The sequence below is a fragment of the Anomaloglossus baeobatrachus genome, unplaced genomic scaffold (genome assembly GCF_048569485.1).
Source record: "Anomaloglossus baeobatrachus isolate aAnoBae1 unplaced genomic scaffold, aAnoBae1.hap1 Scaffold_66, whole genome shotgun sequence".
Lineage (NCBI taxonomy): Eukaryota > Metazoa > Chordata > Amphibia > Anura > Aromobatidae > Anomaloglossus > Anomaloglossus baeobatrachus.
Genome location: NW_027445030.1, coordinates 283,181 through 300,229, shown reverse-complemented (window position 1 = coordinate 300,229; position 17,049 = coordinate 283,181). Strand labels below are relative to the sequence as shown.

Genomic DNA, 17,049 nt, shown 5'->3' with positions numbered 1-17,049 from the left:
TGCATTGAGAACTGCAAATTATTTTTCTACCCTTGATCTCACTAGTCACTATTGGCAAGTGTCCGTTGCTGAGGCAGACCGGGAGAAGACCGCCTTCGCCACCCCTATGGGTCTCTGCGAGTTCAAAAGCATGCCCTTCGAGCTGTGCAATGCGCCAGGAACCTTCCAGAGGCTGATGGAATGCTGCTTGGGACAAGATTTTAGGGTGTATAAAAAGGGAGATTAGATCCCGTGATCCCAACGTATTGTTACACCTCTATAAATCACTTGTAAGGCTACATCTGGAATATGGGAACCAGTTTTGGGCTCCACATTTTAATAAGGACATTCAGAAGTTAGAGTCAGTTCAAAGGTGGGCAACTAGACTACTACAAGGAATGGAAGGCCTCCCATATGATGACAAGTTGAAAAAGTTATTAAGTGATTATTGGCTGCAATGGGGCTTTCTGGCTGGTGCCAGCCTCTCTTCTTAGCACACAGGAACCACAATCCCTACACCATGCTTCAATGGATTCTCTCATCCCAGCCCAGTAAAACTACATATTTTACACAGTCATAAGCAGCCAAAAGGGATCTATTCTATTCAATTGCAAATGATCTAGATAAGACTGAGAATAAGATACTGCACGGGACATAGCAGAGTTGGTCAAGTTGAGTGGAGATGAGTTTGCTATTTGGCACAGCTTTTTGCATCAATAAAGCAAGTAAAAGGTGTGAAAGATAAAAAAAAGGGTGAAAGTGTGAAAAGTGAATTGGCCAAATTGAGGTGCATATAAAGTTTTTGCTTTCTTTCAATTAACTAATGGGGCTCATTTGAATCAGGTGAATTGAGTTCTGCTTTTGGAAACTGGGTTAAGAAGGGGTGCACCGGTCCTGGAGGTACTGCAATACCAGGTCAATGCGTGCAGTGGACAGAGCAAGATTTTTTCCATCTCCTTGTTCTAAAAATCCATTTAATATATGGTCCCCAGAGAGGGGACGTATCAGATATTAAACTGATAAGAACAGATTTAATTTTTTTTTTTTTCTGTTTATCAGTAGGACTTCAAAATAACAAAGGTGATCGCCTCCCGTTGCCTGGGAACCGTCCAGGCACAAGAGGGCTATGTGTCACCAGAAGGCGCACACACTTCCTCAAGGCCGGCAGACGTGCAATCCCAGGCACCTTCCAGTACCGACCAAGGTAGCGTCCTCCGAAACTACACTTGATCTTAGCCAAAAGGCCGAGAAGCTATAACCCGAATTGGTTACGGCCTTGAGTGGCACCCTGGCCTATACCGGACACATCTTAGGGAGAGGGAGACAAACCCACGCCTACAGAAGACATTTTGTCACCCAAGCCAACCCTTGAAAAGGCTGTTTTGCAGAGCAAAAACAAGAAGAATGGTGCTTTTTGCAGCCGCCGCCCACTGCAATGAATCTGAATAACTCCTCCTTTTGGACACAAGCACCTCCCCTCCCCCTTGCAGTCTTTCCAATTCATGATACAAAAAGACGGACGGACAGGACAGGACAGGACAGGCTGCCTGACTTTCCGTCACTGCCACCCTTTGCCATCCTTGCCCGTAGAAAGCCCTTTCATCATCCCCAAACCCTAATCTTTTCCCTTCCCTTCCCAGATGCGTCTCACTCCCTTTCATTAGGAAGTGAGCGCAGCCTTTTCTCCGTTCTGCACATGCGCGACGTTAAACACAAATGCGCAGGCGTGCGTTCCATTACCCTCACTGCATTCCACTCCCATACAGGAAGTGGGCGCAGCTATTACTACGGTCGCACATAAAAGAACCCACGGCCACCACTGCACATAGCTGACTCCACCACAGGACACCCACTTCTACACCAACGCAGGTAAGACAGGATCGGCACCTCTATGCTCCCGTTACAATCAGGCTCAGTCACCATGTGATAACGCTCTCAACTCTTTAGTTGCAGGCTCCCCTTGCTTCACCTCCACTGGCTGTGCTGCCATTTCCTCTCCCACCTGGAAGGTATACTTTATTCCACTATTTTCCTGTTTCTCTCTTCCCCCTTTTCCCATAACCTACTTTTATCTGCATTTGTGGGGTATCTATATGCTATTTACATCATAGTTTTATTCATTAATATGGAAGGGAAGAGTGCCCATGAGAGTGTTGAACTGCGGAGAGCAAGAGATTAAGCTGCTCTGATTTGCCACCATTGATAAGCTGTTCTCAGTAGATACACATGCTATCCAAACAGCAGCATCCACCATTGCTTCAGCCCACCCATTCAGTGACAGCTCACCAAGTCAGCCAGAGGAGTGGTGTAAGGAATTACACGTAGGCACTGACTCCACACCTTCACATCACAAGAAGGGGGTCTACAGGCTAGTGCAAGAATACGAGCAAGTCTTCAGCAAACATCCGCTAGACTTTTGAAGAATAAAAGGGGTCAAACACTACATCCCCACAAGTGCACACCCACCCATCAAAGAGAGATATAAGCCAAAACTACCTGCACATTACCAGTGTACCAAGGACATGTTGAGCAACATGAAGGAGGCTGGGGTTATCCGTGACAGTTGTAGCCTCTGGGCAGCTCCGTTGGTCCTGTTAAAGAAGAAGGACAGCACCACTCCCCTGTATTGAGGAATAGCTAGCTGCATTGAGAACTGCAAATTATTTTTCTACCCTTGATCTCACTAGTCGCTATTGGCAAGTGTCCGTTGCTGAGGCAGACCGGGAGAAGACCGCCTTTGCCACCCCGATGGGTCTCTGCGAGTTCAAAAGCATGCCCTTCGAGCTGTGCAATTTGCCAGGAACCTTCCAGAGGCTGATGGAATGCTGCTTGGGACACCGAAACTTTGAAACGGTACTGCTATACCTTTATGATGTTATTGTTTATTCTAAAGCAAACAAGATTTTAGGGTGTATAAAAAGGGAGATTAGATCCGGTGATCCCAACGTATTGTTACCCCTCTATAAATCACTTCTAAGGCCACATCTGGAATATGGGGTAAAGTCCTGAGCAGGTTGATAACCATTGGTTTGAGCATGGTAGGGTGTAGTGCGCATCTTCCTGCATCGGTAAAAGCTGCAGAAGTCCTTGAAGATTTCCGCTTCAAAGGCTGTGCCTTGATCTGTGAGGACTCTCTCTGAGTAGCCATGAGGTCTGCATAAGTGTGCTTGGAAGACCTTCGCTGCAGTATGGGCCATTAGATCTTTGACTTGTACCACAACCATAAATCTCGAGTAGTTGTCTACCATCGTAAGTGCATACGTGAGCTCGCCTCGATATTCTGCAACAAAACTCCCTTTTTCGATTTCAGTTTCAGCAAACACTCCTCTTCCTGTAGAAAATATTTATCATTACCTAAGACAGTCATTCTAATGCATGACAATATTAAGGCAATTTAGTTAAAACTTGTTTTAACTCACCTTTAAGGGGATTGATGTATTTCATGGTCAATCCAGGTTTGTCAGTGATGGCACTGACATAATGTATGGCGTCTTTTTCGGGCGTTATCCTTTGCCTTTTCATTGTGAAAATCCAGTTGCCTATATCAAAGCAAATTCTACTACTTGTAAAGTATGCAGAAAATGAAATGTAGAACATATAACATCAACTGCTTAGGAACGCATCATAGGTTAGTACTTAAAAGGATATTGTCATGTTCTAGTCATAATGCAAGCTGGACATTTTTCATGTTACCCTGTAATCGCCGGCCTGTTCTAATGCTCACAAGCCAAGATATAGGCTCAGCTGCTAAGGCTTCCCTCTGCCTTCTGAATGAAACTTGAATATGTCTGGGTCACTGTGTATATAGCAGGTGCTCAGAAAAAATAAGAGTCAATTCAATAGAAATAGCTCTGGCACACTATAGTGATCAATAACGTAAGAAAAGAACTCTTGGAATGCTGAAAATTCTTTATTTGTGCAAAAGGATAATTCATCCAACGTTTCGACCTTGTTTTTAGGTCTTTATCAAGGATAAAGTTATCTAAGATCATAAAGGGTTACAAAACCATATAAACACGTAATTAGTACATAGTACAACATAACAGTACAATATATTGCTACTTGAGAGTACAATGGGTCAAATGACCATGATGCACATACAAAAAATTTTTCCAAAGCCATAGTGAAAACATTTGTACTGAGGAAAGAAAATTTCCACATGACCTATCTGGAGAAACATTCTGGATCAAACAACCAAAAATAGTCAAGCAGGTAAATACACACCTATATGGATAACAGGATGATATGTGTTCAATTGTATAGCGTCATTGCCATTAAGGTACAAATGGAAAACTTGCAATCCTATATAGTGAAGGAAATGAACACATATCATATCAAAGAACACAGGAACATGGGTGTGAGAAAAACCTCAATGTTTATACTTTGTTCTTTATAATGGTGTGAACATGTATATGTCTCAGTACCTTATGCACTTGAGAATTCTAGTGAGTAGATCATGAAAGCCTATTTCAGAACTGGAATCGGTAAATAATTGTAGGTGGAATCTAAATGAAAAGATGGTACAAGTGTTATCATGACACGTGGGCTATAACACAATGAGGGGCACTGCAGCCAGAAACTTGAGATGCTGCCCCCTGACTGCTGGCCCCTATGCATGTTTAAATAGAGGTCTCCCCCTAGAAAGACACTGACCTGCCGCCCCCGCCTCCTGTGGTGTGACTGGCCTAAGCCCCGCCTCCTGGATACATATCACCGTGCTGCCCAGCTTCCAGCCTCTCGGCTGCAGGACCCGGACCTGTTTGGGCAGCCGGACACAGGGACCCGCTCCTGGAGGCGGTAAGAGAGCTATCAGCAGGGAGGTAAGCGTTTCAGCTCACAGCACTGTTAGCTGTGAGCGGCTCCCTCTATGCTGAGGCACAAGCGATGTGTGACCGGTGAGCGCGGCGTTCTAAGGGAACTACCCGCCCGCTGGTCCGCTTGTGCTCGCCATTATTTAACAACCTCACCCCCCCCTCCCCCCCACCCCCCCCCCCCTCCTCCCACCCCCACCCTCCTCCCCTAAAATCAGCATGGAGGAAAGCGTTCTGCTCACGGCGCTGTTTGCTATGAGCGGCTCCCTCCCTGCTGAGGCTCAAGCTACGTGCGCCGGCGAGCGGCGTTCTGAGGGAACTACCCGCCCGCCGGTCAGCTTGAGCCGCCATTAAGTTTGAAAAAGAGCGCTTCGCGCTCTTTGTCATTGGCCCCGCCCACCCGCCGCCCAGCAACCGCCGACCAGACACCGTCGCCAGTGCCGAGGAGGAGCTGGGTAGGGCTGTGTGCGCTCTGCACGGCACCTAAAAGGTGTGCCTCAGAGCGCAGCTGAAAAGCTCCGTTCTGAGGCGCATGGTGCCGGTAGAGAACGTGCGCTCAGCCTGCAGCTCCTGCCATAGACAGAGCAGGAGCTGCCGGCAAAGCGCACGGAAGTGACATGTCACTTCTTAGAACACAGCGATTCGGGCAACAGCTGAATCGCTGCGTTCTACTATGCAACGTGCGTACGGCCTCTACACAGTCTCCATAGACTGTGCAGGGGACGCAGGACGCATGAATTAGGCACACAGCCTAATTGAAGTGCAGACTCAGTGCAGTCCCTGTCACAGCGCAGGTTGGAGGCACGGTAGGGGAGAATCTAGTATGCAGGCACTAACCTGCAAGAGTCAAATCACCCCATCCCACACGCACTGAACTTCCCCTCCCCTCCGTTTGTATGCCCCGGGAATGCCAAGGGGGCTAGCCTGGGAATGAACCAGGGACCATGTGGGTCTCCCAGTGAGCGGGCGGGTTAAGGGATTCTGTTAGGACTTCAATGTTCAAATTGAGGGGGGCTGGTAGTGAACAGGGGCAAGAAGCAACAGTCAGCAGGTGGCGTGTTTTCCCTCCTGCTGATACCACACCTACACCAAGCCCCCTCCCAGGCCAAAACACACTCCATTTGACATTATGACAATGGTGACTGTTAACAGCCCCGCCCCGTTGTCACACAGGGGATTTCAGCATGTTATGGCGGCGGTGGGTGCGGTGCCGACTATCGCGTTGTACGGTCATGTGCAGGGGTCACGGTAGCAAGCTTTGGCATGGGTAGCCACCATGTCCGGAGTCTGTCATCTTAACCCTTGGATAGGTGTGAGCGTCGTCGTAGCAGGCGTTACGTGGGTAGATCTAGATCCAGTCGTCTTGTCATTTCCTGAATCACCAGGTGAGTACCCTGATGGGGAATGCGGGGTGGGATAAGTCCCCCTAGGGAGGATAACGTGACGTCACAGGTAACAGGCGTCCCGCCCAGCTCTACATGTTGTCACTAAGTTATTTATAACAATGTTATTGGTGCTGAGGGAATCGCCCTCCCCCGTTTCTGTTAAAAGCTGTGATGGTATCTAGCATTCCTACCCCTTGTAGACAGCATTCCACAATCTACCTGCTCTAACTGTAAAGAAGCCTTCCCTATTTCGGAGGATTAAGTTTGGTGGCAGTTTATTTATATTGACCACACGGGTATTTATACAAATTATTATTATTTATTATGCGCCATATAATTCATGGCGCTTTGCATGCGAAAGGGGTTTTTACATAATAGGTACCAGTATAATAATCATAAACCGTACAAGGCACAGACTGGTACAGGGGGAGAGAGGACCCTGCCCTCGAGGGCTCACAGTCTACAGGGGATGGGTGAGGAGACAGTAGATGAGGGCAGAGCTGATTGTGCGGCGCTGTATCGGACTGAGGGTTACGGCAGCTTGTAGGCCTGTCGGAAGAGGTACAAATGAGATATCCTCTGAGACGTCTTTCAAAAATTAAACATATCTTAATTTTTCAACCTTAGTTTAATACAGGCGGCCTCCATTCCTTGTAATAATCTTGTTGCCACCGGTTAACTGACCCTTCAAGTGATTTATTGATTAGTGACAATATTATGGGATCACGGGATCTAACCCCCCTGTTTTACCCCTAATGTCATGCTGTAATTGAAAGAAGGGATCTATATTGGTCACAGTTAGTTTTATCGAAATGTGAGAAGTATATCTCTGTACATTTGCATGGTTTGATTGTTTTTCTAAAACTGCTTCTTTTTTGTAGTGAAGTAATTTTCATCCTTTTTTACTAGATTTTCCCTCTTTGGTTAATTACGTATGTTTTAATTGGTTTTCCTTACCGTAAGAACTGAAAATAAACAAGTGAGATGGGAAAACCGGCAATGTTAGCTATTCGCAGAATAATTATGCCCGCTAATATTTTCTGGACAATTACTTCCACATACATATTCTAAAAGGTATAAATTCACTTTTAGTTTTTGTGTGCGTTGCATGGATTGGGGACGCTGCCCCATCGGGGCTTACGGTCTGGATTCCCTATCTGTATGTTTATGGGGGTGTGGGAGGAGGCTAGAGTGCCCGGAGTAGACCCACGCAGTCACGGGGAGAACGTACAGGCTCCTTGCGGATGGTGTCCTTGGTGGGATTTGGGCCCAGGACCCCAGGGCTGCAGCTAGCCATTGAGCCACCGTGCCATGCCATAATAGTTTCAAGAGCAGGAACAGACAGATTTGTAGATGGAGTATTACGGCGTTGCAGGGCCAGCTGTTTGGGATCATTTGCGATACAAAGTGTTTATATAGTTATATATAAAAAAAAAAAAAAAAAAAAAAATGCTCCTTATGCTGGGCCCGGGGGGACATGGTCCATTAACCTAACTTTGATTGCGCCTTTCCCCCTATTTCGGTTCCAGCTACACAAAAGGGGGGGTGGACTGGGAAATAGGAGAATGACCAGTGGTCCGACGATGCCGGTGGGTAAAAGCCTTAACCAACTACAGCCCTTTCCTCGAATAAGTAATCAGGCTGATTAGGTTTTTGTGGCTTGGAATGATTATGGGTCAACGCAGGGTTGAAGGCAAAACAGGCATCTGGGTTCCGGGTTAGTATCGGGCACCTTATTGCAATCCCAATCTCAGGTATTTTGGTAACTCAACCCACCAGCAGGATCAAGGTTGGAGTTCTCAGCTAGATGGTGGGGTGCTCGGTGAAGTTAGGCCTATGATCCGGGCCTCCATTTTGCATTGACCTGACGGTTCGATGGTACGTTATTCAGCGGGTGTTGCTCTGGTGGTTGATGTGCGTGACGATTTTACAAGCCACCCTCTAGTAATACACACCCTGCAGTATTCAGCGAATGTGCACCAATTTCGGTTGCAAGCAAACTGTTACGAGGTCGGTCTTCCCATTTTTAAATTGCGGAACGGTACTGAAGCGATGAGGGTCTTGTGGGGTGAAAGGTATTGAAGGGTTGGATGATTATGGTAAGCGAGTGGAGCACAGTAGGCCTATTCTTTTTTAGCCGAAGATTGTTTGTTTTGTTTTAAAAAAAAAAAAAAAAAAAAAAAAGAAAAAAGTGGGGGTTTGGATTGTTCGCCCCATTGCAAATCTATACATTGATATTTTGGATCTTTTTCCCTCACTCGGCGGGTGTCCCGACGTTGTCGTTTATGTCTCTTAGGCGAGCGGGTGTATGGGACCAGTTTTTACCCATGACGACGGCCCTTCATTTTAGCGTTACGTAGTTGGTCCTCCATTTTGTGGGCTGGTTTTTGGTTGGTAATGCGACGGTTACTCGTTATTTTGGTGTTTGCCAGCCGTGGTACCCGGCACGTACTCTCCCAGAGTTGGGGTGCTACAAGGCTTCAGGAGCCAGCATACATGAGCACAGTTTTCAGTGGATCAGGTAACGACAATGGAAATGCATTATGAGGGACGTCAGGTCGGAGTTGGTTTTTTGAAATCGGGTTTTATTCGACACGTAAGGAGATTCAGAACAGTGTACAGGGCTAATGTAAAATGACATGATTGTGATTTGTTTATCCAAAAAAAAAAAAAAAAAAATTTTTTGTGGGTTTTTGTCTTTTTGTCAGTACCACCTTGGAGAGACGAGGTGTTTGATGGTTACGAGAATTCCCTGTTCTGACAGTGTTTTTGCCTTTCAGATCCAAGTCGGCCCAGTGATTGGGTCCGAGGTTACTTCCATGTATGTTGTCTGCGAGGAGAGCGGATCTTCGCCTCTTCGCCTTGGTGGTCGGTTCTTGGTTCCTGTTACAGTGAAAGTAATTGGAAAGGTTGCCGGAGCTTGGCTCAGCTGTGGGTCTATCAGAGGCGATCAAGATTGCGTGAGCTCTCTTTTCTACAACCGACTTGGTGATACACATAGGCTTCAAGTAGCTGGTCCAAGGCCGTCTAGCTAGGCCTCTTACCCTTATCCGGTCAGAGAGGTACAAGTTTCCCTGTTTTAGTGTGGAGTGTTACAACGATCCGGTCGAAGGTTACCCTCTGGCCCAGGTGGCTTGGAGCTATGGAAGAATGTGATAAGGATCTCTCCTGGCGCATGGTCGATCAGGGCCTACCCAAGTTGTGCTGTTAATAAAGTGTTTTTTAAAAAAAAAAAAAAAAAAGAGGTTGTTGGTCTGGCACCGCCAGCTGGAAGGCAATATTTGGCTGTCCTTAAGCTCGGATGGGTACACCCCAAAATGATGATGTTATGGATATGGTGGTTTCGGAAATGCCTGGGACGGCTCAGGTATTTCAGTTTTTGGGGGGGGTCGCAGCTTGCTGGCGCGGTGCTGCTCCTTGGCGGAAGGGGTAGAAAAAGTGGTGGTGAAATACCCGCGCCGGACGGCCGGAAGGCGGTACATTTACCTGAACCCCGTGATGTTGGCAAGTTAATGCCTGGTTTAAAGCTGCGACCAAATTTTATGCCAAAAGATGAGAGTGGTTTTTTCTCCATGCCTCTCTCCAAAATGGAAAATTCAAATAAAAGTATTTTAATTTATAAGAGAACGGTGTCGTGTCTTTCTAGGGGGGAAAAATGGTGGTAGTTGGGTCCTGGCAGTCTGAGGGGCACTGCAGCCAGAAACTTGAGATGCTGCCCCCTGACTGCTGGCCCCTATGCATGTTTAAATAGAGGTCTCCCCCTAGAAAGACACTGACCTGCCGCCCCCGCCTCCTGTGGTGTGACTGGCCTAAGCCCCGCCTCCTGGATACATATCACCGTGCTGCCCAGCTTCCAGCCTCTCGGCTGCAGGACCCGGACCTGTTTTCCCACCCTCCCTCCCTTTTTGTTTTCCAAGTTGATTGAGTTTTCTGTGTTTAAGTCGCAGCAGCGGAAGGGGTAGAAAAAGTGGTGGTGAAATACCCGCGCCGGACGGCCGGAAGGCGGTACATTTACCTGAACCCCGTGATGTTGGCAAGTTAATGCCTGGTTTAAAGCTGCGACCAAATTTTATGCCAAAAGATGAGAGTGGTTTTTTCTCCATGCCTCTCTCCAAAATGGAAAATTCAAATAAAAGTATTTTAATTTATAAGAGAACGGTGTCGTGTCTTTCTAGGGGGGAAAAATGGTGGTAGTTGGGTCCTGGCAGTCTGGACCGTGTGACAAAGAAGAAAGGAGAGAAAGAAGAGGAAGAAAATGCAACTACCTGTAACATTACGTGATAGTCACTGGTAAGTATCACTTGACAATTCAAGTGAAAAAGGATTCCTTTATTAAAGGGTTCTCAGTCGCCTCAGGATCATGAAATACTAGGGTAAATGATATGAGAATGGGTAAGAAGCACCACTAAAGGAAATATGAGATGCAGGACATATATCTATAAACCCCTGAACTACATGATAGAAATAAAAAGAAGAAAAAAGAAAAAAAAGAAGAAAGAAGAAGAACACATAGAATGCGGAAAGAGAATGGGTACAACTACCTGAGTTACTGCAGGGAGGCCCCTGGTTGGTATTGTGAGGGTTAGTGGAATTCCTTCACTGAAGGGTTCTCAGTTGCCTCAGGTTCGTGAAAAATGCTATAGACAAATAATGCCCGGAGAAAAGGGGTTCATATACAGCGAATAATGGTAATACAAGGTACATGTGTCACATGTAATAGTATATATATATATATTGTACTAAGCTCTACAACAGAAATAGAAAGTAGTCCCTCTGCCTTCTGTCTAGGTGCCCTGAGTTATGTCCTGTAAACTGTCACAGGGACCCAGACACACATGTGTAGTAGGGGAATATCCCTGCTGAGATGCCAGTGCTAGAGCACTCGTTTGCTGTGGAGTTGAACGCTATGTGAGCAGTTCTTACCTTCAATGAGCAGAAGTCTCTTTTTTCAGATTTCAATATCTCTGTGGGTATCTGGCAGAAATATAGAATACTCTTTACTGCTAAGACCCTGTACACCACTCCCACTAAAGGGGGCTTTACACGCTGCGACATCGCTAATGCGGAGTCGTTGGGGTCACGGAATTTGTGACGCACATCCGGCCGCATTAGCGATGTTGCTGCGTGTGACACCGATGAGCGATTTTGCATCGCTGCAAAAACGTGCAAAATCGCTCATCGGTGACATGGGTCTCCATTCTCGATTATCGTTACTGCAGCAGTAACGATGTAGTTCGTCGCTCCTGCGGCAGCACACATCGCTCCGTGTGACACCGCAGAAACGAGGAACCTCTCCTTACCTGCCTCCCAGCCGCTATGAGGAAGGAAGGAGGTGGGCGGGATGTTCCGGCCACTCATCTCCGCCCCTCCGCTGCTATTGGGCGGTCGCTCAGTGACGTCGCTGTGACGCCGCACGGACCGCCCCCTTAGAAAGGAGGCGGTTCGCCGGTCACAGCGACGTCGCCTGGCAGGTAAGTATGTGTGACGGGTCTGGTCGGTGTTGTGCAGCATGGGCAGCGATTTGCCCGTGTCGCGCAACAGATGGGGGCGGGTATCCACACTAGCGATATCGGGACCGATATCGCAGTGTGTAAAGTAGCCTTTAATAAACTGTGTAAAGGATTTTAAGTAAAAATCCACAATAAACCAGCGCTAGATGGGTTTTTATAATTTTATTAATAGACCACAAATAAAACATTTTTTGCTATCCTTGTTTCAAGACAGAGTATTTGATAATATACAATACACTGATTATTACTAAAACCAAGGACCACATAAAACAAGGACCACATAAAATAAAAAATGAAAGTAATGAGAATAAAATTCTTTTGTATAACCAATTAACTTCGAGGTGATACAATATTCACATTGATTTAGTTTTACCAGTCTAATGTAATGCCCCGGCCGGTGGCATATATTTTGTTTGGTTAATAATTTAGACTTATACAATGAAAGATGTACTATACCACCCCTGGCTAACTTACAAGTTTTAAGTTGTACAATATAAGTTTGCGACGTTATATTCATATATAGGAAGGCAAACAATATTGGCAATTTAGTGGCACCCACCATACGTAATCTTACAGCACCTAATAAGGGAGGATTATTTGGCCTGAAAGGTTTTTTTCCATGCAAAAGCTGTATAGTATGTAAGAATACAAAAAATATTTCACGGAAATCCTTCTTACAGGGGCAGTCAGAAGTCATGATTAGAGAATTTATTACATGTCAATCAAAGGGAGTAGTATATTGCATTCAATGTCCCTGTCAGAAAAAATACATTGGGAGAACTATTAGACCCCTATGGAAAAGGGTGGGTGAGCACATTAGAAGTGTTAAAAATAAATGTACTAAGCACCCCCTATCCAGACATTATGTGTTAAAACATGGAGGGTCCTTTAAAGGATCCCAAGTATGGGGCGTACAAAAAATAACTAAGGATTGGAGAGGTGGCGATTTCATTAAAAAAATGTCACGAGCAGAAAGCCAATGGATTTTTGAATTGAACACCTTGAAACCATATGGACTCAATAATGATATAGAACTGTTTGCTTTTAATTAATTTATATTTTTATAGGTAGAGGAGTAATAGGTACTGATAATAATACGGAGAGAAGGAAAAAAAAAAAAAAAAAAAAAAAGCGATTGTCATGGAGATATATGTGTATATATGCATAATATATATTAAAATTGGTGCTTCACTTGCCCAAGGTTGATGTAGATATAAGGGGCTTTTCATATTATAGCAAATTTATATTACACCTTTATGATGTCCTTTTGTTAAATTTATTGTTGAAAAAAAGCATATGCATATATACACATTGTCTTCCCAGTATATGATGATACAAGCAAGGCTATATCTTTTTAGAAAAACCTTTAGAAAAACCTTTGCACATAATTATATTATATGGCTATTATGAACGGTCTTTCACAAATTGATATATGTAGTGGTCATTGAATGTTGGTTGAATTTAAACATTGTTTAATTTTATGCAAATTATAACCAATTAAATATATGCATAAATAGTGCTCTAGGCAACAGCTGAGTTATCCTTGAGGAAGGGGGCCGTTACACGCCCCCGAAACGCGCGTCGGATCAGTTTTCTTTTTTTTAGCCTACCTCACCTGTGCGTTGATAACCTGCCAAGTAATCTCTCCCTCGTGTGGAATCAACCGGCTTCCACTGGACACGGTACGGATTGCCTGCTGGAGAGGTTGAGAGGTTACCGCTGACATTTCCTTTGTCTGCAACCAGGATACATTGGTACCTCCAGCGGTTCTGCATTGCTCGTTTGGAAGCGGATCGGAGCCTTGTGTGGTGCTAACCTGCCAAGCAACTTCCTCCTGTGTGGAATCAGTCAGCTGACACTGGATACGGTCTGGACTGCCCGCTGGAGAGGCTGAGTAGTTACCGCTGATCTTATTGTTGTCCGCAGCCAACATCTTGGTGCTTTCAGTGGCTTCGTACTGCTTGATTTCGAAAGTACATTTGGGAGAATACGGGACCGGCTGGTTTGTGGCCTTGTGAAGTGTTATAAAGGCTCTGTAAAGAGGGATGTCGGTAACCATACATCTCCCCCAGAGCCAGCACTAGTCGCGGCCACTGGCCTCAAAACGTCCGCTCTGGAAGTCTAACAGGTCAATCCTGTACATAGCGGTTCCAGCCTAATCAACGGAGAAATCCGGGGTGTTTTTTGCGGTCAAGTTGTTGTGAGGTTTATTCCCCCAGGCCCTGGGGGCGAATATAACGTCGCAAACTTATATTGTACAACTTAAAACTTGTAAGTTAGCCAGGGGTGGTATAGTACATCTTTCATTGTATAAGTCTAAATTATTAACCAAACAAAATATATGCCACCGGCCGGGGCATTACATTAGACTGGTAAAACTAAATGAATGTGAATATTGTATCACCTCGAAGTTAATTGGTTATACAAAATAATTTTATTCTCATTACTTTCATTTTTTATTTTATGTGGTCCTTGTTTTATGTGGTCCTTGGTTTTAGTAATAATCAGTGTATTGTATATTATCAAATACTCTGTCTTGAAACAAGGATAGCAAAAAATTTTTTATTTGTGGTCTATTAATAAAATTATAAAAACCCATCTAGCGCTGGTTTATTGTGGATTTTTACTTAAAATCCTTTACACAGTTTATTAAAGGCTACTTTACACACTGCGATATCGGTCCCGATATCGCTAGTGTGGATACCCGCCCCCATCTGTTGCGCGACACGGGCAAATCGCTGCCCATGCTGCACAACACCGACCAGACCCGTCACACATACTTACCTGCCCGGCGACGTCGCTGTGACCGGCGAACCGCCTCCTTTCTAAGGGGGCGGTCCGTGCGGCGTCACAGCGACGTCACTGAGCGACCGCCCAATAGCAGCGGAGGGGCGGAGATGAGTGGCCGGAACATCCCGCCCACCTCCTTCCTTCCTCATAGCGGCTGGGAGGCAGGTAAGGAGAGGTTCCTCGTTTCTGCGGTGTCACACGGAGCGATGTGTGCTGCCGCAGGAGCGACGAACTACATCGTTACTGCTGCAGTAACGATAATCGAGAATGGAGACCCATGTCACCGATGAGCGATTTTGCACGTTTTTGCAGCGATGCAAAATCGCTCATCGGTGTCACACGCAGCAACATCGCTAATGCGGCCGGATGTGCGTCACAAATTCCGTGACCCCAACGACTCCGCATTAGCGATGTCGCAGCGTGTAAAGCCCCCTTTAGTGGGAGTGGTGTACAGGGTCTTAGCAGTAAAGAGTATTCCATATTTCTGCCAGATACCCACAGAGATATTGAAATCTGAAAAAAGAGACTTCTGCTCATTGAAGGTAAGAACTGCTCACATAGCGTTCAACTCCACAGCAAACGAGTGCTCTAGCACTGGCATCTCAGCAGGGATATTCCCCTACTACACATGTGTGTCTGGGTCCCTGTGACAGTTTACAGGACATAACTCAGGGCACCTAGACAGAAGGCAGAGGGACTACTTTCTATTTCTGGTGTAGAGCTTAGTACAATATATATATATATACTATTACATGTGACACATGTACCTTGTATTACCATTATTCGCTGTATATGAACCCCTTTTCTCCGGGCATTATTTGTCTATAGCATTTTTCACGAACCTGAGGCAACTGAGAACCCTTCAGTGAAGGAATTCCACTAACCCTCACAATACCAACCAGGGGCCTCCCTGCAGTAACTCAGGTAGTTGTACCCATTCTCTTTCCGCATTCTATGTGTTCTTCTTCTTTCTTCTTTTTTTTCTTTTTTCTTCTTTTTATTTCTATCATGTAGTTCAGGGGTTTATAGATATATGTCCTGCATCTCATATTTCCTTTAGTGGTGCTTCTTACCCATTCTCATATCATTTACCCTAGTATTTCATGATCCTGAGGCGACTGAGAACCCTTTAATAAAGGAATCCTTTTTCACTTGAATTGTCAAGTGATACTTACCAGTGACTATCACGTAATGTTACAGGTAGTTGCATTTTCTTCCTCTTCTTTCTCTCCTTTCTTCTTTGTCACACGGTCCATTGTGTTATAGCCCACGTGTCATGATTAGAGTTGAGCGCGGTTCGTGGTTCGTGGTTCTCCAGTTCTAGGCTCGAGTGATTTTGGGGCATGTTCTAGATCGAACTAGAACTCGAGCTTTTTGCAAAAGCTCGATAGTTCTAGAAACGTTCGAGAACGGTTCTAGCAGCCAAAAAACAGCTAAATCTTAGCTTGGTTTCTGCTGTAATAGTGTAAGTCACTCTGTGAATCAAACTATTATCACATTTCAGTGTATAGTGTGCGTGAACAGCGCCTTCAGATCACTGCTGTTTCTATAATGGCGATCGCCATTTTTTTTTTTTTTTCTTGTCTTCCTTCCCTAAGCGCGCGCGTCTTGTGGGGCTGGCCAGCATGTCAGCCAATCACAGACACACACACACCTAAGTGGACTTTGAGGCAGAGAAGCAACGGCATGTGTGATAGGATCTGCATGTCACATGTCCCTGCATTATAAAACCGGACATTTTCTTCACGATCGCCATTATCTGCCTTCTGCGTCTTTGGTGTCAGACATCACTGTCGCAGATCCGTCCTTTGTCCTATCGCCGATACAGCTGTATGCGCTGCATACACAGCGTTAGACAGCTTAGGGAGAGCACATTCTAGCAGTCCTTTTAAGGGCTCGTACCGGCAGGGTCAGAGAGCCATAGGTGACAGGTCCTGCAAACAGCAACAGCGTCTGTGTAGCCCAGGTCAGGGATTTCCTCCCTGCATTTCACCATTAGGAGGGAATAGAAAGGCAGGCTTCCATTCCTCTACCCAGAGCACCACAATCCTGCCACTGTACCCTCTTGTCCTCTGCACACTCCAACTCATTCTAAGTAAGCCATTATACTAGCAAACACTCAGTGTACCTAGTGGCATCCTATCTGTGGCTATTGGACTTTGCTATAGTCCCACTAGTGCAAAGACATTTGCAGAGCACATCTGCCTGCATTGCACACTCCAAGTTTTTTAAACTAAGCAATTTTACTAGCAAACACTCAGTGTACCTAGTGGCATCCTATACGTGGCTATTGGACTTTGCTATAGTCCCACTAGTGCAAAGACATTAGCAGAGCACATCTGCCTGCATTGCACACTCCAAGTTTTTTAAACTCAGCCATTATACTAGCAAACACTCAGTGTACCTAGTGGCATCCTATACGTGGCTATTGGACTTTGCTATAGTCCCACTAGGGCCAAGACATTTGCAGAGCGCATCTGCCTGCGTTGCACACTCCAACAAATTATAACGAAGCCATTATACTAGCAAACACTCAGTGTACCTAGTGGCATCCTATACGTGGCTATTGGACTT

General features: G+C 45.6%; 1 pseudogene; it reads right to left on the bottom strand.

Moving 5' to 3' along the window:
* Nucleotides 1-857: 857 nt before the first annotated feature.
* On the bottom strand, nucleotides 858-1,064 carry LOC142286508 (U2 spliceosomal RNA; annotated as a pseudogene).
* Between the last annotated feature and the right edge of the window lie 15,985 nt (nucleotides 1,065-17,049).